This window comes from Carcharodon carcharias, chromosome 9, assembly GCF_017639515.1.
Source record: "Carcharodon carcharias isolate sCarCar2 chromosome 9, sCarCar2.pri, whole genome shotgun sequence".
In the NCBI taxonomy this organism is placed as follows: Eukaryota; Metazoa; Chordata; class Chondrichthyes; order Lamniformes; family Lamnidae; genus Carcharodon; species Carcharodon carcharias.
This window is the reverse complement of record NC_054475.1, coordinates 44,047,544-44,072,400: the sequence shown is the minus strand read 5'-3', so window position 1 is coordinate 44,072,400 and position 24,857 is coordinate 44,047,544. Positions and strand designations below refer to the sequence as shown.

The following is a 24,857-nucleotide window of genomic DNA, read 5'->3' as shown; positions in this document are numbered from 1 at the left end:
TCTTCACTCGGAAGGCTAGGGACAGGTACACTTCATATGTTCCAGTCTATACAAAGATGAATTGTGTGAACTCCCCTGAAGTTACAACTTTCCTTACAGTATTGTGCCCACAATCATGCAACATAATCAGCCCATGATTTGACTCTATTCTTGTGCTAGTTCAATGGCTTCTCATTAGTCATTCTTCTTGTCCCAATTAACATGTCAGTATATGTCTGCAACACAATAACTCAAACACCTCCAGTTTAATTGCATCAGGAATTACACTATATCTGGAGCAAATTTTAACCAAGAAACTGCTTTCAAACTTTTGAAACTTTCCATTATAGAATGTTTCCTGATAGTAGAGTTTGTGTCAACCAAGGGACTTGGATTTCTGCAATTATTCCTCAAGATTGGTGAAGGAGTGAGACCATCAGCTGCAAGGACAGGAATTAAGCTTCTTTCCACTCTGACAGTCACAGCTATTAGCATTGTAAAGCCAGGAACCAAAACAAAAATTCATTATCTTACTAACCTCTGACTTAAACACCCAGCTTCAAGTTATTAAAAGCAGATTTTGTAGTGTTTGTATGGGCTACATCTTTGCCTAATGAGTTTTGTTTCTGAATGACATCAGGGCTTCCATACCGAACTTTTTATGAGCCTATGATACCAAAATTAAGTAAAAATTATTAACCCTGAAATCCCAAAATGATAAATGAACTATCCAATTACCTATTGGCTCAGTGGTAGCGCTATCACCTCTGAGTCAGAACTTTGCTGGCTACCACATTTTCCTGTCTCTGCTTCAAAAGTACTTAATTAGCTGCATAAAGCTTCACCATTTCTTTCAAGCCAGCTCTGAATTGCAGTCCTTTGACACTGCAGGAGTTGGAGAAACAATTTTGATGCCACATTTAGTGTTCAGTGGAGAACACGGGAAAAATCAGACAGCACATTATTTCAGCCCCTGATCATGATTCAACGACCTTTGCTAGGAAATGTCTATGTGCATGCACACAGGGGTAGAAACTGGATATGACTTGGGAAAGGTAGAATGCTAAAAATATTTTAACCAGACAAAGCAATATTGAATTGGAATAACTTAACCATCAAATGTCATTGATCTGTATTTGTTATCTTCTTGCTTTGTTTTATCAATAATATTTTACAATTTAATTCAAGTTCATTTAACTATCCATACTAAAATTCATTTCGGGTACATTTGTTAATAGAATCCAAGCCGATTGGTGAAACCAAAACCCAAGACAGAGCTTTTCTTTACTGAGTGAGTGTTTATTGACTTTGTTCAGTCTCACAGCTCTTCGCTCTTCCCTGTTGTCCCTATTTATATCTTTTGAGTAGTAATTTACCTAATTAACCAAATAGACAATTTGATAAATGCCAATTAAACCAATTGATAGCCCCTAAGGGGCATTATAACTAAGGGTAAAATTTAAAAGGAACTGTAACAACTTAAGTCAAAATTGGCTTTGAGGGCCAATGAAGTACTCTGGCTCCCATGGTGCCCACTGGTCGCAAAAGTCTCCTATTTATATGTGCTCAAAGTGCTTAATTCATCTTAACAATATAATTAACATAGCTCATTCATTTTAAAACCATATAAATAAAAAGAAAGAAAATAACTCTCACAGGAGGTCTAACTTAAATTAATATATATTTTAAAAACCATTCCAAAGCATTAAAATAATCAGTCAATGAGTCCCATCATGAGTACATATTCTCAGCCATTCATCAAACTCCTGTTAAAAGCTCTTATAGAGAAGGGCACAAATGAGTTTAAGAATTTAGCCTTTTCCTTGCGTGCATCTAGAAATAATAATGCAAAAAGGAGTGATTCTCATTGTTCATGACATTCTTCACTTTCATCAATATACTTTGAGAGCAGATTTTCTCAAGAAAGATCTTGCTCATCAAATACCCTTTCTGCCTGGTCCAATAATCTCTGTACCCTTAAAATTCTCTGCCTGGTCCAATAATCTCTGTACCCTTAAAATTCATTAATTTCATTAAAGAGACATTCTCAGTGCAACCTCAACAAAGTGTGAGGGTTTGGTGAGCTGAGGGAATCTTAAATCTCTTTCTAAAAATCTAATATTGTTTGTATTTAACATTTAATCGCAAGTGCTGTTTAAATTCTAAGTCTTATCCAGGAGCCTAAGCAGGGAGATAGAAGCTATCCATTGGCAGTAGCTGAATAGTTAATTAAGGAGCTGGCTGGAACTGTTTTTCCCCTGTACCTGCTTAGAACATATATATTCAGACATTGTCAGTGCGACCTCAACAGAGTCTGAGAGTTTGGTGAGTTGAGGGAGTTCAGTGAAGAGGGGAAGGCAGATACTCCTTTGCTTTTTCACCCTGCAGGAATTAGTCCTTGTCCCACTACAGGGGAAGAAGCTAGCTGTCTAGTGAGTACTTGGAAAGTTGCCGGTAAGTGGTCAAGGTCTACTCAATTCCTAAAGTTTAGGAATTTGTGGTATGATTAATAGATATATAAAAGAAAATAATTGAATAAAGTAATTAATTAAAGCACATAAGGATAATGATGATGTGTCATGGCTGCATCATGTGGGAGCTCCTGGATGCTAGCATGATCCAGGGCAAACATATCTGCAGTAAGTGTTTGAGGCTTGAGGAGCTTCAGCTCAAAGTCATTGAGCTGGAGGCCAAGCTGCAGGTACTGCAACACAACAGTGGGGTGGGGGGGGGGGAAAGTTACCTGGATGCTTTGTACCAGGAGGTGGTGACACCACTAACGATAGGGTCTTCTGATTTGGAAGGTGGTCAGGGACAGGAGGATGTGACTGCAGGTGAGGCAGGTAAGGGGACCCAGAGGGCTGGAATGCAGGAGTGTCAGCCTTTGCAATTGTCCATAACAGGCTCGAGGTTCTTTCAGCTTGTTTCGATGGGAGTTGGGGTTGCAGGGTGGATGATCTAACTGGCCACAGCACTGTGATTCGGGGAGCCATTCAAGTGGGGGTAGCAAAAAAGAGTGTAGTGGTGATAGGGGTAGTATAATAAGAGGGATTGACACTGTTCTCTGTCGCAAAGAGTGAGAATCCAGATTGCTATGTTGCTTGCCTGCTGCCAGGGTTCAGGACATTTGCTCAGGGCTGGAGAGGAACTTACAGTGGGAGATGGAGGATCCAGTTGTCGTGATCCACGTAGGTACCTATGACATAGGCAGGACAAGGAAGGAGGTTCTGCATAATCAGTATGAGGAGTTAGGCACCAAATTAAGATCCTCAAAAATAATAAACCCTGGATTATTACCTGAGCCACATGCAAATTGGCATAGTGCAAAGAAGATTAGAGAAATGAATGCATGGCTCAAAGGCTGGTATGAGAGAAGTGGATCCCGGTTCATGGGGCAATCACACCAGTACTGGGGAAAGTGGGAGCTGTACTGTTGGGATAGTCTCTGCCTGAACCTTGCTGGGGCTGGTGTTCTAGAGAACTGCATAACTAGGAAAGTAGAAAGGGCTTTAAGCTAAATAGTGTGGGCAAGGGATCAAATTTGGGAAGATATGTAACCAAAGAGTAGGGACAAGGCAAGAAAGAAATGTATTAAAAAGGGAACAGAACGTGACAGGAAGGGACTGAGTGTACAAATCTAAGAGTAAACCAGCAGATAAGGCTAGAGGTTACAAAAATAATGAAAAAGGGTAAAACTAAAGGCTTTATATCTAAACACACATAGCATTTGAAAAAGAAACAGATGAATTGATAATGCAAATAGAACTAAATAAGTATGATCTGATAGGTATTACAGAGACATGACTATAGGATGACATAGATTGGGACCTGAATGTTGAAGGGTACATGACATTTAGGAGGCACAGGAAGTTAGCAAAAGTGGAGGGGTGACTCGGCTAATGAATGATGGTAAAGGCATATTAGAGTAAGATGACCTAAGTTTAGGAAACCAGGATGTAGAAGTAGTTTAGATTGAGATGAGAAATGATAAAGGCAAGAAGTCATCTGTGGGAGTGGTGTACAGGCCTCCTAATTGTAACTACATGGTAGCTCAAAAAGGAAGAGATAATGGGAGCTTGTCAGAAAGGTACGCCAATATTGATGGGGATTTTAATCTATATATAGGCCGGAAAAATCAGGTGAGCAAGGGTAGTGTAGATGAAGAGCTCATAGAATGTTTTCAGGATAGTTTCTTGACAGCACATTGTGGAGTCAACCAGAGAGCGGGCTGTACTAGGCCTGGTATTGTGCAACAAGATTGGATTAATTGACAACCTCAGTGAAGGTACCCCTAGGTGGCAGCAATCAAAATATGATTGAATTTTACATTCAGTTTGAGGGGGGAGAAGAGTGGGTCCAAGACTAGTATTTTAAACATAAATAAGGACAATTATGAGAGCATGAAAGCAGAGCTAGTAAAATGAACTGGCAACTTAGGTTAAGGGATAGGTTAATAGAGATGCAGTGGAAGAAATTTAAAGGGATGTTTCAGAATAGACAGATTAGATACATTCCAACAGGAAAGAAAAACTCCAAGGGAGGATCTATCTGTGGTTGGCAAAGAAAGTTAAAGACAGTATCAGACATAAAGAAAATGCATGTAATTGCGCAAAGACAGGTGGCAGGTCAGAAAATTGGACAGAATATAAAGAACAGCAAAGAATGGCAAAAAGATTAATAAGGAGGGAAAGATTAGAGTATGAGAGGAAGCTAGCTAGAAATATAAAGACAGATAATAAGAGTTTCTACAGGCTAAATTTGTTGATGACAGATAGCTAGGAAAGTAAGCTGTGAAGAGGACATAAGGAGGCTACAAAGTGACATAGCTAGTTTAAGTGAGTGGGAAAAGATCTGGCAAATGGGGTATAATGTGGGCAAATGTGAAGTTGTCCATTTTGGCTGGAAGAATAAAAAAACATTTATCTAAATGGTGAGAGAATGCAGAACTCTTAGTTTGAGGAGGATCTGGATACCCTAGTGCATAAATCTTAAAAGGTTAATATGCCAGTACAGCAGGTAATTAGGAAATCGAATAGAATGTTATTGTTTATTATGAGGGGAATTGATTACAAAAGTAGGGAGGTTATGCTTTTGTTATACAGGGCACTGGTGGGACCACATCTGGAGTACTGTACTGGTCTCCTTATTTAACGAAAGATGTAAATGCGTTAGAAGCAGTTCAGAGAAGCTTTACTAGACTAATACCATGAATGGGTGTCTTACAAGGAAAGGTTGTACAGGTTAAGCTTGTATCCACTGGAATTTAGAAGAGTAAGAGGTGACTTAATTGAAATCTTTAAGATCCTGAGGGGTTGTGACAGAGTGGATGTGGAGAGAATGTTTCCTTTTGTGGGAGAATCTAGAACTAGGGATCACGGTTTAAAAACAACAGGTCACTCAATTAAGACCGAGGGTCATGAATCCTTGGAACGTTCTTCCTCAAAAGGCAGTGAAAACAGAGTCTTTGCATATTTTTAAGGCAGAGCTAGATGGATTCTTGATAAGAAGGGGTGAAAGGTTTTCTGGAGTAGGCAGGAATGTGGAGTGGAGGTTACAATTAGATCAGCCATGACCTTATTGAATGGTAGGACAGGCTCGAGTGCCTACTCTTACTCTTAATTTGTATGTTCATATGTATGTTCAAGTTTACCTTCCTAAGGCAACAGTACCAGGAGATATTCAAAAAGGACAGCATTCTCAGCTACAGCTGTATAGACGAGTTTCATGATTGCAGGGTCTACTTGAAAGGATTTTAATTTTGAGGTAGCATAATCGTGTATGACCCTAGGCCACCACATCTGTACACTGTTCCCTCCAATTCAACTTATCTACTTTGACACCTAGATACTTACAGTCTGTAACTATTTCAATGTACATATCATAATTTTTCATGGGAACAATATCATTAACTTTTTTTCTGAAAGTCGATAACCAGTTTATTTGTATTGTCTTCATTCAGTTTAAGGGAATTGTCATTGCATTATTTTGCGAACTGCACAGTCAAGTTCCTATAGTTTACTTTGTTAATCCTTGCAAGCCCTACAAATACCATATCATCCACATACTTCAGGATCATTACGTCGTCATGCTCTGATCGACAATCATTTGCAGAGGATGAAAAGTAAAGGCGACAGGACACAAGCCTGAGGAGACCCTGTATTCACTAACATGGGCTCCAAGTAAATTTCAGAGATTAACGCCCATTGGGTCCTGTTGTGCAGGAAATCACTGACTGAATGTAGGAGTGTAAGATCGACATGATGGATTTTTTTGATTTTTCAATAAGCTTGAATGGTTGCATGGTTTTAAAAGCTGAAGAGAAATCAATAGAATTTAGTGCAAGCATAGTTACCTAATCAATCGGTGTCCTGTTGGATGAGATGGACCAAGATCAGAAGTGTTGTCCACTGACTTCAGAGGCTGATACAGCCAAACGGTAACTGATCAATAAGTGGAACAAGAGGATCTAAAAGATGCTTTGACACAATGCGTTCAAAACACTTCATGGCTATTGATGTAATTGCAACTGGTTGGTAATCCTTCAGCTCAGCATGTTAAGGCTTCTCAGCAATCAGTATGATGATGGCTGATTTCCAACAGCGAGGAATAGTATGTGTCAAACAATTTCTGAAAGACCAGAGAGAATGGATCTGCCAACTGATGAGCACATTCCTTAAGAATTTTTCTGATGATCTGATCTGGACCGCTTGCCTTCCATGGATTCACGTGCTTGAATTGCTTCTCGACCTCCCATTTGTTGACAGTAACATGAGATCCTTCTAGTTCATGAAGTGAAGCCTCCTGCGGAATCACATGTTCCTTAAATTCATCATTTCCAAACTGGCTAAAAAATCTGTTCAATTCATTCGCAACATCACAAGGATTAGCTAGAGACTAAAATGGGTCATTTCTCTTTCTTGATGTGAAGCCCAGCATCTTATGCAAACACTTCCATGCATCCCAGGGATTATTTGTCCAAAAGCAGTTATGCAACCTGTCTCTAGGCATCTCTTTTGCCTTGAGTTTCCTTTCTCACCTTGATTTTTAGTTTGTCCTACACGCTCTTGTATTTTGTGAATGGAATGAATATGACTCAATAGGAATTTTTATATAACTGAAAATATAATTTTCAGCAATTGGAAGAATTTATAAATGCTCAGAATGGCAGAGCAAGATGCAGTATTTTGGTAATATTGCTCTAAGAATTTTCTGGCATTATTACAATCTAGCCAGCTGCAATATAGGTAATCAATATTTCTTTAAGTATATAATTAGAGAACAGATTAAAACCAATTGTACAGCTGGTGTGAAAAGGAGAGAATAATAAGCTCCACAACTTGCTCATCGCATCTAATTGAAAAAAACTCTCCAATCTCCCATGGTGTTACTCTTAGCAAGGCTGTCATAGTATGATGGAGCTGCATTTAACCTAGTTTGTTCTTTTAAGGCCAGTTTAGTCACTCCCTGTGGGGGAAAAACAAATGTGTACCATGTCTATGAAACAGACACAGCCATTGCAGACGCAACCTTGTGGTTACCTGCTAACTTTAGGCTGAAAAAATGTCTCATAAATGAATCATTCACATGTGACATCAGCATTTGAATGTGGCCCGCCACATAGAGATAAACTGAAGGAGCCTGCTGGGCACAAGAAAAACCCAGTTTCGATCAACAAAGTACTGAATTGCACAATTTTATTCAGAGACCGTAGAGCTCTGAAATGTTATTGTTCCATCAAACAAAACCAACAGCAAAAATAGAAGTCTAAATGAGTTTACCTGGAGTATAGTTTGTCCAATCCTGTAAGATCTGCACCTATGAATTGGTTGAAGCCACACAGTTTGCACAAAGGTCACTTTCTTTTAAATTATGCACAGTTTTTGGTGACTTAATAGAGGTTATCTCCAAGCTCAGGTCAGTGTGCCTGCTGATATGCTGCGGCTCAGAGCTGCAAAAGCTGCTCAATAGGCCATTGATGCTTTGAACGACCCTGCCACAAAGCTCTTCAAATAGACAAGTTCACTCAATCATAAAACCAGATACAGGAATAATTCTCCAATAACTTCTGTATGTTTCCTTCCATTAATTTTCAAAGTACATATTGCCATCTTTGTACATAAGGTAAAATGATCTCATTGCAACAATAAAAGTTTTCTTTTTCTATTATAAATCAGTGCAGTATGTTCAACCAATATAGTCATATTTTTCAGATTGGAGATCTTTAAAACCTTGGGAGACATATTCCAGTCTCAGCACCAGAGGGCCTAAAACTGGACAAATCACTTCCATTAATGCAGTGGCTCTCTTGTGCCATCGCATGCCTGCAGCAGGCACAGTGCCATGGATATGATGTACATTAGATACAAAATATCTTCGTGCATAGAAGGGAAAACAAGGAAATGGATTAAACTGTAAATTAGAACCAGAAACAAAAACAAAGAACGCCATGGCCATGACCTCTGCTGATAAAACAATTTACAGTGGGCTTTTATTGGTCCAATTTCTAATGTTTTCCACATTGATGAGGAAAGTGCACAGCTAAAGGATAGGGAAGTTCCTATTCAGAGCGAAGGTCAATCATTCTCTCAGGCTGATCTTCATAGTTGGGCAGCAGTGGCTTGGAAACACCATCAGCTCCCCAATCTTTACCAAACAATGGTTTGAACCATGGTGAAAGCAAAGGTTTTGGGGGGGGGGGGCAGAGTTGGGGGGGAATAAATCAAAAAACAAAGAATAAATCTGCTTAAAGCAGTCATCTGGGTACAAATTATGTTCAAATTGCACTGGTTTTCAGAAGTGGATTTTTTCGCTCAAGTTTCTGCTCAAGTTTATTTGCATACAAACCTAAAATCTGCAATGCACCAGTGCAATTGGAAACCAGTGCAATCAGGCAGCCTTTTAGAATGTGCTTCTTTATGCCTTAAAAAAATACACCTTGATAGATTTAAGAGTGGCACCTTTGTGCAGTTTTAGTGATCCAGCTATAAAGGGCTTTATCACAAAAAATAAGTATTTTAATCATTTGTTTTAGTTGACCACCTGTGAATAACCAGATCTTAAATAACTGAAAATGACTAAAAAAAATCATTCAGATCTGTTTACTAGTTTCAATAGTAAATGCAGTCCTTTTTTTTCATTTTATTTAATATTTGATAGGCTCCTTTTAAAATGGGTTTAAGCAGCTCATGCCTAAAAAAAAATCAGTCTACTCTCAATCATCAATAGAGTAACGGAAGGAGTCATTAACCGTGTTATCAAGCGGCGCTTACTTAGCAATAACCTGCTCACTGATGCCCAGTTTGGGTTCCGCCAGGGCCACTCAGCTCCTGACCTCGTTACAGCCTTGGTTCAAACATGGACAAAAGAGCTGAACTCCGGAGGTGAGGCAAGAGTGACTTTCCTTGACATCAAGGCCGCATTTGACTGAATGTGGCATCAAGGAGCCCTAGCATAACTGAAGTCAATGGGAATCGGGGGGGAAACTCTCCACTGGTTGGAGTCATACCTAGCACAAAGGAAGATGGCTGTGGTTATTGGATGACAGTCATCTCAGCTCCAGGATATCACCAAAGGAGTTCCTCAGGGTAGTGTCCTTGGCCCAAGCATCTTCAGCTGCTTCATTAATGACCTTCCTTCAGAAGTGGGGATGTTCGCTGATGATTGCACAATGTTCAGCACAATGTTCAGCACCATTCATGTCTCCTCAGATACTGAAACAGTCCATGTCCAAATGCAGCAAGACCTGATCAATATTCAGGCTTGGGCTGACAAGTGGCAAGTAACATTCGCGCCCCACATGTGTCAGACACTGACCATCTCCAACAAGAGAGGATCCAACCTTTGCCCCTTGATGTTCAATGGCATTACCATCACTGAATCCCCCAATATCAACATCCTGAAGGTTACCATTGACCAGAAACTGCACTGGACTAGCCATATGACTAGCTACAAGAGCAGGTCAGAGGCTAGGAATCGTGTGATGAGTAACTCACCTCCTGACTCCCCAAATCCTGTCCACCATCTACAAGGCACAAGTCAGGAATGTGATGGAATGCTCCCCACTTGCCCGGATAAGTGTAGCTCCTACAACATTGAAGAAGCTGTCCAGGACAAAGCAGTCTGCTTGATTGGCACTACATCCACAAACATTCACTCCCTCCACCACTGATTCACAGTAGCAGTGTGTACCATCTATAAGATGCACTGCAGGAATTCACCAAGGCTCCTTAGACAGCACCTTCCAAACCCACAATCATCTAGAAGGAAAAGGGCAGCAGATAGATGGGAACACCACCACCTGGAAGTTCCTCTCCAGGCCACTCACCACCCTGACTTGGAAATATATCACCATTCCTTCACTGTCACTGGGTCAAAATCCTGCAACTCCCTTCCTAACAGTACTGTGCACCTACACCGCATGGGCTGCAGCGGTTCAAGAAGGCAGCTCACCACCACCTTCTCAAGAGCAACTAGGGATGGGCAATAAATGCTGGCCCAGCCAGTGATGCCCACATCCCATGAATGAATTTTTAAAAAATGTATCCGAGTTTGCTAACTAAAAGTTAGGTGGCCAACTAAATAACTCGGAGGATGATAAAAGGCTGCAAAGGGATATAGACAGGTTATATGTGTGGAAAAGAACATGGCAGATAGAGGACAATGTGTATAAATGTGAAGTTATTCACTTTGGAAGGAAAAATGGAAATGTCTTGTGTCAAAATGGAGAGAGACTGGAAAATGTTGGTATTTAGAGGGACCTGATGTCCTTGTACACAAATGACAGAAAGTTAACATGGGAGGTAAAACAAAAACTTAAGAAAGTGAATAATATGTTAGCAAATGGTGTATTTCCTTTATTACAAAGGAGTTGGAGTATAAGGGTGAAGAAACCTTACTGGAATAGTATGTGGCCTTGGTGAGATCACCCCATTCCCCTCACCACCATGTGCAGTTTTAATTTTCTTGCCTAAGGAAGGATATACTGGCCTTGGAGGAAGTGCAATGAAGATTCACTAGACTGATTCCCGGGGTGAAAGGATTGTCCTACAAGGAGAGCTTAAATAGACTGGGCCTATATTCCATGAGGAACGAGGAGTGGAGTGATCTCATTGAAACATATAAAAGTCCTAAGGTGCTTGATAAGGAGGTGTGGGGAGACTGTTCCCCTGGCTGGAGTGTCTAGGGCTTGGGGTCATAGTCTCAGAGTAAGAGCTTAGCCATTTAGCACTGAGATGAGAAATTTCTTCCTTCAAAGGGTTGTGGATCTTTGGAATTCTCTATCACAGAGAACTGTTGATTCTCATTCGTTGAATATATTCAAGACAGAAATTGATAGATTTTGGGATACTCAGACAATGAGGGATATGGGGATAGTGCAGGAAAGCTGGAAGCTCAAGGCCGAATGGTCTACTCCTACTCCTATTTCTTATGTTCTTATGTCTAGGAGGGTAAAGAAAAATTGTGGCGTTGCGGGGGTGGGGGGAAGAGAGGTGGTGTGCAGGGGGAAAGGTGGAAATAGAAGTAATGGGCTAGGATCTAGAGTGGCAGCTAAAACATGCAGGTCAATAAGATCTAATTTCATCAGCCCATCAAATCTGCTCCACCATTCAATAAGATCATGGCTGATCTGTATATGGTCTTAACTCCACCTTCCTGCCTACCCCCCTCCAACAACCCTTGAATCCTTGTCAATCGAAAATCTAACTAAGCCTTGAATATGTTCGTGACCCAGCCTCCTCTGCTCTCTGGGAAAGAGAATTCCAAAAACTTACACCAATTTGGGAGAAGAAATTCCACCTCAACTCCATCTTAAATGGAAGGCCCCTTATTTTTAAGTTGTGCTCTCTAGTTCTAGATTCCCCCACAAGGGAAAACATTATCACAATGTCTACCCTGTCAAGCGCCCTCAGAATCTTATATGTTTCACATCACATTCTCCTTCTTCTAAACTCCAATGAATAGAAACCCAACTGTTCAATCTTTCCTCATAAGACAGTCCTTCATCCCAGGAATCAGCTTAGTGAAGCATCTCTGAACTGCTTCCAATGCAATGGACACAGGGAATACGTAGGTCTGGTTATGTAGTAATATTAGGATACATATATCCTGGTGGTGAAAGAAAAGAGAGACAACAATAAGAGGGAATCTAGAGTTAAAGTCAGAGGCTCTGTGATGGACAAATTTGACGTAGGTAGGCTGGAGTCAGCTTGGACGATTGGTGAACTGATGTCCAAGTTCAGAGACGGATGTGGAGGGTCAGTGAGGCAGGAGCTATTTGAAGGGTAGAGCATTGGAGGATGCACATCTGTGGGAATGAAAAGCCAGGTGGTGCGCAGAATCGAGTGAGAGGTAGCAAGATCTGGACAAAGTTGGAGATCACCATAAGATCCAGAGGGGGTGAAGAAATGGGCTTCAGAGCAGAAGATTGGAATTCTGGCCAGCAACCAGGCTGTAGCTGAAGCTGAAAAATCACTCAGACGCTCATTCACCACAGCAGTGCAGGATAGACTGCAGGCTAACCAAGTTACTTTAAAATTGAAGCAACTGAGCAGCATAACAGTGACAAGGGAGCTGAGTCTTACAGATGCAGTTCCGTTCAGTGATCTCTTACCGATGTCCAGAGTTGTCCAGGAATTTGCAATTTGAGAGAAACTCCAATGCTCAGTGAGGAAAACAAGCAGCAGGCATGGTCAGAGATTGGGCAATGGGCACTCTATACTACCAGTTTAAAAAAGCCCAAACTACAAGATAATTTTTTTCACAGAATGTGGGCATCATTGGCTATGCCAGCATTTGTTGCCCATCCCTACTGCTTTCAAGGTGGTGGTGGTAAAGGTATTGGGTAAAATGCACACATTATTAGAACCATGAATATTTAAACAATGGAAGGTAGGAGATTGGGGGAATAAGATAATGGATGGCAAAAAATAGGAGGTGCTTAGCAAGGAGATTTGTGGAGCCATCTTGAATTTATGAAATAGGACATCTTGGTTGCAACCAGACTGGTTCAACCAAAGTGGGGTTAGAATAAGTGACAAGGATATGGTTCTTGTGATGGGAGCTATGGACAATGGTTTCAGCCTAAAGTTATGAAGGGGCTTCACAAGGTAGGTACCTAAGAAGTTGTTTCCACTGGTTGGGAGAACACTGGGAGCGCAGCCCACAATAAAGGGTCATTTAGGATTGAGATGGGAAGAATTTTCTTTAGTCATAAGGCCATGCATCTTTGGAATTCTCTACCCCAGAGGGTTGTGGATGCTCCATGGTTGAATACAGAGAAAGACAGATTTAGGTCCTTCACGGAATTAAGGGATAATAGGGGGCATTCTATAAAGTGGAGTTAAAGTCCTAGATCTGCCATGATTGTACTGAACTGGAGAAAATTGCAGCTTGTTCCAAGGATGGCTATCATCCAGCAATCTGACAACACGGAGAGACAAGAGAGGTGGCAAACAGCTAAAGCTGGAATTGATTAGCATACATAGGGAACTTGTCCCTATATCTTTGGATAATGTTGCTAAGCAGAAGCATGTACATGAGAAAGAGGAGAGAGCCAAGGAAAAGACTATGGGATACCCTGGAGGCAACTGGACATCATGTGACTGTGAGATAAGAATAGAACCAACCAATTGCGGTTCCATGAAGCTGGGCAAGGGAAGAGCAGCTTGGGAGATGGAAAGTGGAATAGACTATCAAAAGCTTCAGTCTTAAAAAAATTCTTTAATGGGCCATGGGTGTCACTGGCAAGGTCCGCATGTGTTGCCCATTCCTAACTGCCCTTGAACTGAGTGGCAGAGGGCAGGTAAGAGTCAACCATATTACAGTGGGTCTGGAATCCCATATTGGCTAGATCAGGTAAGGACAGCAGATTTCCTTCCCCAAAAGACAATAGTGAACCAAATGGGTTTTTATGACAGTCGGTGATAGATTCATGGTCAGTATTACGGAGATGAGCTTTTCAATTCCATATTTATTCATTGAATTTACATTCCACTAGCTGTTGTGGTGGGATTTGAATCTATGTCACGAGAGCATTAACCTGGGTCTCTGGATTTTTAGTCCCGTGACATTATGCGGAGATGACGACATAGTGGTAAAGTTGTGGAGTTTGAGAAGCGTGAGGAGGGATAGTGTCCCACGGCCACAGTCTACCTTTTTTCTTTATCACTTGGAATAATGGCTCTCAAACTACTAATTTGTAACCAAAATTCTTCCTTCAGTACCCTCCCCATGCTCCTACATAGTGCTAGATCTCACACTGTTCATCCTTTATTTTTTCCCTTTATCCTTTCATGGGGTGTAGGCATCACTGCAAGACCAGCATTTGTTGCCCATCCCTAATTGCCCTTGGACTAAGGAGCTTACACGGCCATTTCAAAGGGCAATCAAGAGTCAACTATATTGCAGAAGTAGGCCAGACCAAGGAAGGGCGGCAGATTTCCTTCCCTAAAGGACATTAGTGAACAGGATAGATTTTTAAAACAACAATCGATGATAACTGTCAAGGTCACCATTATAGAGACTAGCTTTATAATTCGAGGTTTTATTAACTGGATTTAAATTCCACCAACTGCTATGGTAGGATTTGAACCCAAGTCCCCAAAGCATTAGCCTGGGCCTTTGGATTACTAGACCAGTGACATTAATGCTACGCCACTGTCTCCCCAAAGATGACTATAACCACAATACCTTAGTTATAGTGTTTCCATGGTCCTCATGGGATCACCATCTCCAAAGAATAAAGGTCACTAAATATAAACATAGATCCAAGTCATGAATGGTCTTGTTATCTCACTTCAAAAGCAAATCATTATACATTTTCATGTCGGCACATGGATGTTGAATCATGCATTTTCCCTGGTTATTGTGCTTGCTTCTGTCACAGCTCTCTAATTGCAAAGATTTGATCTGTGCAAGAAAACAGAAGTTTATCTATATACGGTGCTGTGACCAGCTTCTGCCACAAAAGGCAGGTGGAAACTTGAAACAATTTCAACCACGCTGCTATGATCATTCCACTTTTCCACCTTCCTTGGGCCACGAGCGTCTGGGCCCTATTTTTTCCTGTCCTGAGGTGTCACAATGTAGAAGTTTAAGCAATCTTGGAAGTTTAAAAATACATAATAAGCTTTCATGTGGAAAATTATTTGATGGCTTGGGCAGAATTGAAAAGCTCCAAATGTGATCTGTGTGCTATTCAGGGTTGCAGAAGTCATGTTGCTGTGGTAACAGTTGATGTCATTTGATCATCAGATTGTGTCATCAACTAATATGGTCTTCCTTTTATCCATGTTTAGGTATGGATACATGTGAAAGTGAGGGAGAGAAAATGAAAGCTAACGGGTGGCAAAATATAGGACAGAAACAATTTAGTCAAATGTGACGATATCACGGTCAGATGTGTCTTGTGTAGCACAGTAATTTTGGAATGCGTTGCACCCTGTATTTCCTCCACATTTTCTCATGTCAACACAGTGTGGAAATAATGAAAATGTTTCCATGGTTTTCTCACAATTGTAGGAACACAGTAAAATTAAAAATGTAAGACAGAATGTAACATTTATTTTACATCTCTGATTTTTTGGGCTTTCACTGACTTATTCTGACTTTCCTCCATGGATTTTCTTTAGTGTCTCAGCTTGTTGCTTCTATTCTATCCTGTTGGTTAAGATTGGTATCACATTACTAAATCCATCATACTGCTGCCATCCTCTTTTATTTTTCAAGAAACATTATTACTGTGTCTGCTGTGTCATTGGATGTATGCTGTACACCATTGTCAGGGAGTTTGATGAAAGCAGGCATTCATTCTCAAATTTCACAAATTAGGATCACCCTTCACATTGGGCCATTTCATTTAATGTTAGCTGTCTACAGAACGGAATGGTACAGATTCAACACAAATTGGTAATTGTTGCCCTTATCAGTAGTAGATTTATAAACTTCTGTGCAAAATTTAATATTTCTCTCCTTTCTGTTTCATCATCTTGTAAATCCTTCCAATGTATGTCACTCTAGTGGTCACAAATAAAGAAAAAAAAGAACTTGCATTTGCACAACCTACGACGTGCCAAAGCGCTTTACAGCCAATAACGTACTTATTGAAGTCTTGTTACTGTTAGGAAGCATGGTAGCTAGGTACCAGGGCATTGTGTCAATAGAATCATCGAAAGATTGCAGCATAGAAGGAGGCATCACTCGTGTCTATGCTGGTTCTCTGCAAGAGCAATTTAATTAGTCCCATACCCCCATCCTTTCCCCTTGGCACTGCAATTTTTCTCTCGAAGCGCTTATCCTATTCCGTTTTGAAAGCCACAATTGTATGCGTCTCCACCACCCTTTCAGGCAGTACATTCTAAAATCGCAGTGTTCAATTATTCTGTGTTTAATTATGCGTCCTTTTACTACTGATGCTCACTCTGCTCATTTGGTTAAGCCTGGGTGTGGACTCAGAGAAAAGTAAACAAAGCTGTGGAAAGAGTTGTAAGCATGGAGTAGACATTTTAAAGCTCTGTACGTTAAGCCTGTTACACACACACACAAACTAGCGTCAATTCTGTGTAGATCCAAAATATAAAATATACACTCTGTAAAACACGTTTCTCCTTGGGCTGGATTATATATTGAGGGTGGGCTTTCTGCACTCCAGTGTAAATGTTAGGAGTGAGCCTGCCTCCGCTTGGCTGGCTTGCCCCACTCTAACTCTGTAGGTGACGGCCCTTTAATTAGTGTGAGGCGTGACATCTTTCTATCTCCATGAAGAAGTCCTATCTCAATGATGCTGGCCAATTGGAGGCTAGCAACTCTGCGTCATACCAGGATCAGTGGCCACTGCCAGTACTGCAGGTGGAAGAGGAACCATGGATGCCCCAAAACCGAGCTAAGTCTAGGATCTCACTGGGGTTGGGTTGGCAGGCCCCAGTGAGGGGTTTTGGGGTGGGGTGTGGTGGCAGGGGAGGTCATGTTTGACAGGGCAGAGTGGACGGACATTGGGAGGCAAAACTGTGGAAGGAGGCCTCCGATTGGCACAGGAGGCCCAGGAGAGAGGCACCCCTCACCTTTCATTGGTCAGCAGTCTGTAATATTAAACCTACCAGGCTACATGTTGGGTGAAGGTTTCTCTAACCATCTGAAAAATTGTGGCAGGGCGGCAGTGGGCAGGCTGGCGTTGGGCACATGCTAATGGCATGGCACCCTAATTTACAGGTCCACCTGACTGCTTTCCTGTCAGTGGGTGGCCCACAAAATTCAGGTCATCATGTCTCTTTCTAGTTCTTTTGCCAATCACTAAATCTGTTCGCTCTGATTCTTGAGTCTTCTGCCGATGGGAAAAAATTCTCTAGGTCTACTCTGCCTGCTTGCTTTTTAAAAAAACCTCTATTAAATCTCCCCTCAACTTCCATGTGTAAGGAGGACAACCCCAGATTTTCTTATCCGTCCATGTAACTGAAACCACCACCCACCCACCGTCCCCCACCCCCCACCGTCCCCCCCCCCCCCCCCCCCCCCCCCCCACCACCACCACCACCACCACCACCACCCCCAATCACTTGAACCAGTTTCTACACTCTCTCTAAAGGCATCACATCTTTCCAATAGTGTGGTGCCCAGAATCAGACAATATTCCAGTTGAGGCTGAACCAGGGCTTTATAAAGTGTCATGATAACTTCTTTGTCTTTGTACTCTAGGCCTCTATTTATGATGTCAAAGATCTTGCATGCCTTTAAAATGACTTTCTCAATCTGCCCTACCAATTTCAACAATTTATGCAATCTATACTGCCAGATCTCTCTGTTCCTGCACCCCCTTTAGAATTGTACAAAGTTGTAACATCAGCAATTCTCCCATCCTCTGACACCAGCTTGTATCAGAGGAAGATTATGGCCAGTGCATCTGCAATTTCTACCCTTACTTCCCTCAGTTTGCACAAATGTCCATCTGGTCCTAATGACTTAGCTTTAAGAACAGTCAGCAATTCTAACACCTCCTCTTTATTCATTTTTTAGCCCATCCAGTATCTCCACTGCCTCCTCATTCACTGTGACTCTGGCTGCATTTTCTTCCTTGCTAAAGACAGATGCAAAGTACTTATTTAATACATCAACCATGCTATAGAACCAAAGAAAAGTTACAGCACAGGAGGCCGCCATTTGGCCCATCTTGTCCATGCCAGCCCGAGGACACCCAGTTGCCCTTTCTAATCCCACCTTCCTGCACCCAGCCCATAGCCCTGCAGCTTACAGCACTTAAGGTGCAGATCCAGGTACTTTTTAAAAGAGTTTAGAGTTTCTGCCTCTGCCACCAACTTGGGCAGCGAATTCTAGACACCCACTGCCCTCTGTGTAAAAAAGTTCTTCCTCATGTCCCCTCTACACCTTCTGCCACTTATCTTGAATCTATGTCCCCTGGTTCTAGAATTCTCCATCAAGGGAAACAATTTTATCCTGTCCACTCTATCTATTCCCCTCATAATTTTGTACACCTCAATCAAGTCACCTCTCAGCCTTCTTTGTTCCAAGGAAAATAACCCCAACCCATCCAATCTCTCCTGGTAGCTACACTTTTCTAACCCTGGCAACATTCTTTTTAACCTCCTCTGCACTCTCTCCAGAGCTATTACATCCTTCCCGTAATGTGGTGACCAGAAGTGCACACAATACTCTAGTTGTGGCCTCACCAGTGTTTTATACAATTCCAACATTATATACTTATTTTTGTATTCTATACCTCTGCCAATGAAGGAGAGCATTCCACATGCCTTCTTTACAACTTTGTCTACTTGAACTGCTGCCTTCAGGAACCTGTGTACTTGTATGTCAAGATCTCTCATTTCATCTACCACTCTTAGTACATTCCCATTTATTGTGTAATCCCTGTAACTGTTTGACCTCCCTAAATGTATGACCTCACACTTCTCTGTTAAAATCCATCTGCCACTTTACCACCCACTTCACCAACCCATCTATATCGTTTTGGAGATTATGGCTATCCTCTACACTATCCACTACTCAGCCAATCTTTGCGTCATCTGCAAATTTCCCAATCCTCCCCCCATGTTCACGTCTAAATCGTTAATATATAACGCAAACAGCAAGGGTCCCAACACCGAGCCCTGTTGAACACTTGAGACAACTTTCCTTTCGCAAGGGCATCCATCGACCATTACCCTTTGTTTCCTGTTACAAAGCCAACCTTTTATCCAGTTTGCCTCGTTACCCTGAATCCCATGGGCTTTTACTTTCCTGACCAATCTGCTATGTGGGACCTTGTCAAATGCCTTGCGAAAATCCATGTACAAAACATAGACTGCACTACCTTCATCAACCCTTCTTGTCACTTCCTCAAAGAACTCAATCAAATTTGTGAGGCAAGACCTTCCTTTAACAAATCCATGCTGACCATCCTTGACTAGTCCATGTCTTTCCACATGACAGTTAATCCTGTCTCTCAGGATTGATTCTACTAATTTTCTCACCACCGATGTAAGACTAACTGGCCTATAATTATTTGGCATTTCCTTTGATCCCTTTTTAAACAATGGAACTACGTTTGCATTTCTCTAGTAGCTCCCCTGTATCTAGTGAAGATTGGAAAATCACCCTCAGAGCATTTGCTGTCTCCTCCCTGACTTCCTTCAGCAGCCTCGGAAACAATCCATCTGGCCCTGGTGACTTATCAACTTTCAAGGATTTCAACCCTTCAAGTACTTCCTCTCTCTTTATGACTATCCTGTCCAATATCTCACAGTCTTCCTCCTGGACTACTATACCTACATCCTCCCTTTCCTTAGTAAATGCGGAGACAAAATATTCATTCAAAACCCTTCCCACAGCCTCTGCATCTACACACAAGTTTCCACCTTCCTCTCTGATAGGTCCCACTTTTTCCTTAACCAACCTTTTAGCATGCCCTCTTTGGTCCATAATTGACACCACCTCTCTCTCCTCTTACCACACGTTTACTATTTATATGTCTACAGAGGACTTTCAGATGCCCTTTCCATTAGCTGCCAGTCTGTTCTCATACACAGTCTGTTTGCCACTCTTCTTTCCTTTCTCACTTCTCATCTGATCTTTCCATATTCAGCCCGATTCCTATTTGTGTTATCAACCTGACATCTGTTACATGCACCCTTTTCTGCTGCATTTTTTGTGGAGACATATTCCCCGCCACCGACACCATTCCACATCTGGGTGGAAAATTCGACCTAAAGTCCGCCAATTCAAAAGCCGGTTGCCCTTCAGTGACAATATGCTGGGAGCAGCCTTAATTGTTTCAGAGTGGGACTTCCACCCTGGTCTGGGAAGAAGCCCCGCCCTAGAGAACTGTGGGCCAATCAGATCGGCTGGCAGCTCAGTTGTCCCAGCAGCAGCACCAGGATTGAGTGCTGACCACTGCTGTAGCCAGAGCCAGTCCCCAAGGAAAAGGAGTCCTGGGGCTGGATTTTACGGCCTCCTTGCTGGTATATGTGAAGCTTGGGGGGGGGGGGGGTGGTGCAGAGACAGGACACACGAGGAAGGGGTGCGGTGGCGCTCAAAATAAAGCAGGTGGCCAGCCCACAGTTTTCCCACCTCCTGGAGGGCAGGGAATACATATTCCTGTAAAGTTTAGCCCACAGAGCCTGGACTTAGAGGTAAGTCCAGTGTTTTGGACGGGCCTAATTAGTAGATGCCTGCGATGGGAGTGAGGAGGGTAGGTGGCCAGGTTAGAGAGACCGGGGGAAATGTTAAAGGGTGGGGGTGGGGCAGAGTGGTGGTGGTGGGTCTGATCTTTGAGAGGGGGAATTACCTCTGATGGGCACAGAGAAGCCTCTAAAAAGGTAACTCCCTTCTTGCCTGACAGTAGTTCAAGCAGTGAAAGTTGCCAGGGGCTGCCTGCCTTACTTCCACCTTTCCCTGCCACATATAAAATAGTAGCAGAGGTGGAATGATGTCCTGAAGTGGCCATTAATTGGCCATAAGGGCCTCAATAAGCCTAAAGGCGGGCAGGGCTGCCTGCCACCCTTTCCAGCCCACTTTATCCTGCAAGCTACTCCCACCTTCAAATATATTAGGGTGGGATGCCAAAAATCCAGCCATCTGTCTGTTCTGTCATCTAGAAAGCTCTGGCTTTGTTTGTCCTTCCCTATCCCCTGGTGGGAATGTACTTTGATTGTATTCAAACCATCTCCTCTTTAAAAACTGCCCATTGTCCCATTATAGTTTTACCTGGGACAAGTCTGTTCTCAACCCAATAAAATTGTCCTTCTTCCAATTAGATATTTTTAGTCTAAATTGCTCCTTGTCCTTCTCATAGTTAATCTAAATCTTAAATACTGTGATTACTAATCCCTAAACGTTCCTCCAATGGACACTTGACCCACTTCATTGCCCGGAACCAAGTTCAGCAATATCTCTTTCCTCATTGGGTGGAAATGTACTGGTCAAGAAAATTCTCCTGGACACAATTCAGAAGCTCTTATCCCTCTCTGCCCTTACACTACAATTATTCCAGTTTATGTTAGGATAAACAGTGTCCCCCATTATCACTTCTCTATAGTTCTTGCACTTCTCTAATTTCCCCGCAAATTTGCTGACATCTTTCGCACTGGCTGGTGACCTATAGAATACGTGGAGTAGTTCAATAGCAGCTCAATTGTTTCTTCACTCTGAAGGAGTTTCTGTGCTTGACCACTCTCTCTCCAGCAATATTCTCAATGTAGTCTTTTCCTTAAATCGATATGGACACTTCTCCTCCTTTTGTCCTTACCTAGCTTTCCTGAACAGCTAATCTATTTTAGTGGTGCTGATGGAGGGATAAATATTGGCCTGGACATTGAAGGAGGACAGGAGAGTTTTCCCCAAAGTAGTGCCATTTTTTACATCCTGAGATGGGCAGGTGAGGTTTCGGTTTAACAACACTTCTGGCAGTGTAGCACTCCCTCAGCATTACACTAACATGTCATGTGTGTTCTGCACAAAGGCAGGTCCTTGTCCCATTGTCTGCTGATGCTTCATCCTAAGCCATTTTCTTGGCCCAGTTTTGATGGTTTACCATTGCCTTCCATTCTAAGGGGCAGGGCAAGGAGGCATGTCCTGAGTCTACTTCAGCTAGATCAGGTATCGATCCCAAACCAGCCCAATTGCACTAACACTAGTCTGGATTCTGTGCTCAAGTCTCTGGAGTGGAACTCAGACTCAAGCTTCTGACTCCAAGGTGAGCAGCCATGACTGACACACTAGCATCAAACATTCACAACATACACACATCCTCAAAGCGCAACTGACGTTCTGGCAGATATGAGCAGGGCTGCTGACTCTTTTGGGGTAATTTAAATTGTGGGTGATGGTATAATATAGGTGATATTGAATTAGCTGTCTGGTATATGCCTCGTTTCATTTTCATTTCGATTGGCTTCAATAGAAAGAGAGATTGCATATGGTAGAAAATGGGCAACTAATTCGATATCGCCCATCTTATACCATCACCCATGGTTAACATTACCCCTGTAATTCAAAGGATGGGCACCTCAATAACTCCACAGGAGGGTAAATCAACCAGAGTTCCTGCTCCTGGGTACCATCTAGTAACTCTAGTTGGACTGTCAGTGCGTGGAAGAACAAAATCTTGTTTACCCTCTGCAGTCAAATAGCTAATCAAAGCACTCACAGGCTATAAGAGGAGTGTTTGGGACTTTACACCAGCATAGGTGTAACATCTTCAGGAGAAGCCCATTGGAGAAGTGGGTTGTGAATTTATATTGATTGGAGCTTTCTCCCAGTCAGCATAATAGCTCAATATAAACCAACTAATAATTCTGCAAGACACTCTATGCCTCACATACTGTCTATGAAAAAGGATTGTTCAGCAGAGAAGTGTACACTCCATTAAAGGAGACTAATTAGAGCTCTCCTGAGTAAAAACTCAATTTGCAATCAATTATGGAGTGTTACTGGCATTCATAATAAAACACCAGATGAAATATGTAATTGCTGCAGATTCCATGCGGCACTGAAAAATTCTCCAAACAAACTCAGTAAGAGCTTCCATTTCTCCCTGGGCTGATGTACTGTGTGTTTTACATAATGTTCTGGGGAGCTTAAGCTGCACCATGTCCCTTCCCAAATTACCAAGCAGGCAACAGATTTTGATTATTCAATTGATTCACAATCATTAACATTAACAAAAATGTGACTAACTATTAAAAGGCAAAATAAAAATCAGAAATTCAAACGGGGTAGACCCCTCCCCAATGATTAATTTTTAAAATGTACTGCCTGGTTCAAATCTTTGTTCTGTGCCAAGTTAGTCTATCTGAGCCAGTTGTGATCTGAGCACTACATCTGAACAACAGGCCATGTTGTTGGCTGCAGTGTTCTTTCCCAATGAAGGCTGGGCAGACAATTGATCAGAGATTCTACTCTGGTCATTCCTAGTGCTTTGTACCAGAAACTGCATGTGCAAAGACATGAGACAGGGAGAAGATTGAATGCAGCTGCGATGGTGTCTGTCCTCTCCAGCTCCATGGGAAACAGCTTGCTGGCACCCATTGCCCAGGCTTACCTGGGAAGAATGGCTATCCGGGTGAGCTCCCAGTGGGCACCTGCCATTTCTCCCACATTGCTTGGCTGGCCAAATCATATTTCTGCTAAAGTGAATGCCATCAGGAGAGGGAAAAAGAAAAGGGAATGTTCCATCCTGTTTTCAGTGTCAGGTTTTGACATAAGCCTCTCTACGCACTCTATCAAGCTCAATTGCCATCCCCCACATTCAGCACCTTGGCACGAAAACAGGTCAGTTAATATCAAAGGACATTTAATACTATGTTGCATACAAGGAATGGGAATTGGCTTGAAATATAACATTTTGCACTGTAACTGGTCTAAAACCTTCCCTCGTAAGGGGCACGATTAACAGCAGCAGGGGAAACCCTATCTGTTGATTTTATTCTCTAGTCTGACTTGCATGATGGAAACAGCAGCTGGCTGAGTGAATGAATAATTGAAAGTCTCACAGCAATATCAAGCAGTGTGTGGCACGGTAATATAAACTCAATGCAATATCCTGCCAGGGCCTCCTAGTGCTGATATTGGGAAAAGCCCACTCATGCTGGAAATAGAATATTGATGGTATTAATGATAACATTAGTGTCTTTAGACAGTTTTAATGGCCTTTCTGTAATCATTGATCAGTGACAAGTTAATGGGCTTTATGTCAATCACTGACCATTCCTGTAAACAAGTCCTATGTCCCAATGATCTGGAGGGAATTTTAACCTGCCCAATACTAAGGATAGAGCAAAGAACTATTGTCACTCTATAAATTATAATTTTATTGGTCATTGTAAATAACAGATCAAATTCAGGAGCTGAGAAACTTAAAGGGCAAATGTAATGTACTCAAAATGATCAAGCCAACATTTGCAAGAATATACATGAAACATAACGGCCAGGATTGTTGGATGGCAGAATTTTCCACCACCTAAGGAGTTGGCGGCGATGCAAAATCTGTTTATGGAAATCTGAAAAACCATTCTATAAAACCCTCGTTGTAACACCCCAGTGAAATTGTGTTTCACTTAATCATTAACAGGTATTTTGGTTCACTGTCGATGTAAAATTTACTGTTCTTGGTAGAGTTGCATGACCCAGGAACGACACTTTTCCTCACATGCCATCATCAGATTACTGTGCCACAATATCACATTCAATTTGGTTTGGCTGATAGTAAACATAAATCAAAGTTCGCTAATGATAATAAACGTGAACAATGCAAAACATTCCACACTAACTAAAAAAAACATAAATATAATTTTGATGAGGAAAACCTGTAATGAGCTAATTGCCTTTTGTAAGAATTATCTTTGGATACAGGCAGAAAGTATATTTACTTTCTAAAT

General features: G+C 41.9%; 1 protein-coding gene across 4 annotated transcripts in view; it reads right to left on the bottom strand.

Moving 5' to 3' along the window:
• The window catches only part of LOC121282344 (alpha-1,3-mannosyl-glycoprotein 4-beta-N-acetylglucosaminyltransferase C-like), a 146,094-nt gene that overhangs the window by 19,401 nt on the left and 101,836 nt on the right, over positions 1 to 24,857 (bottom strand). Inside the window, exon 1 of one of the 4 annotated variants that reach the window (XM_041196047.1) lies at positions 6,332 to 6,621. The exons of the other annotated variants lie outside the window; for them this stretch is intronic. The gene's annotated coding sequence lies outside the window, so the exon portion shown is untranslated. Of the gene's footprint in view, positions 1 to 6,331; positions 6,622 to 24,857 lie in introns of those variants that run through there. 4 annotated transcript variants of the gene reach the window in all.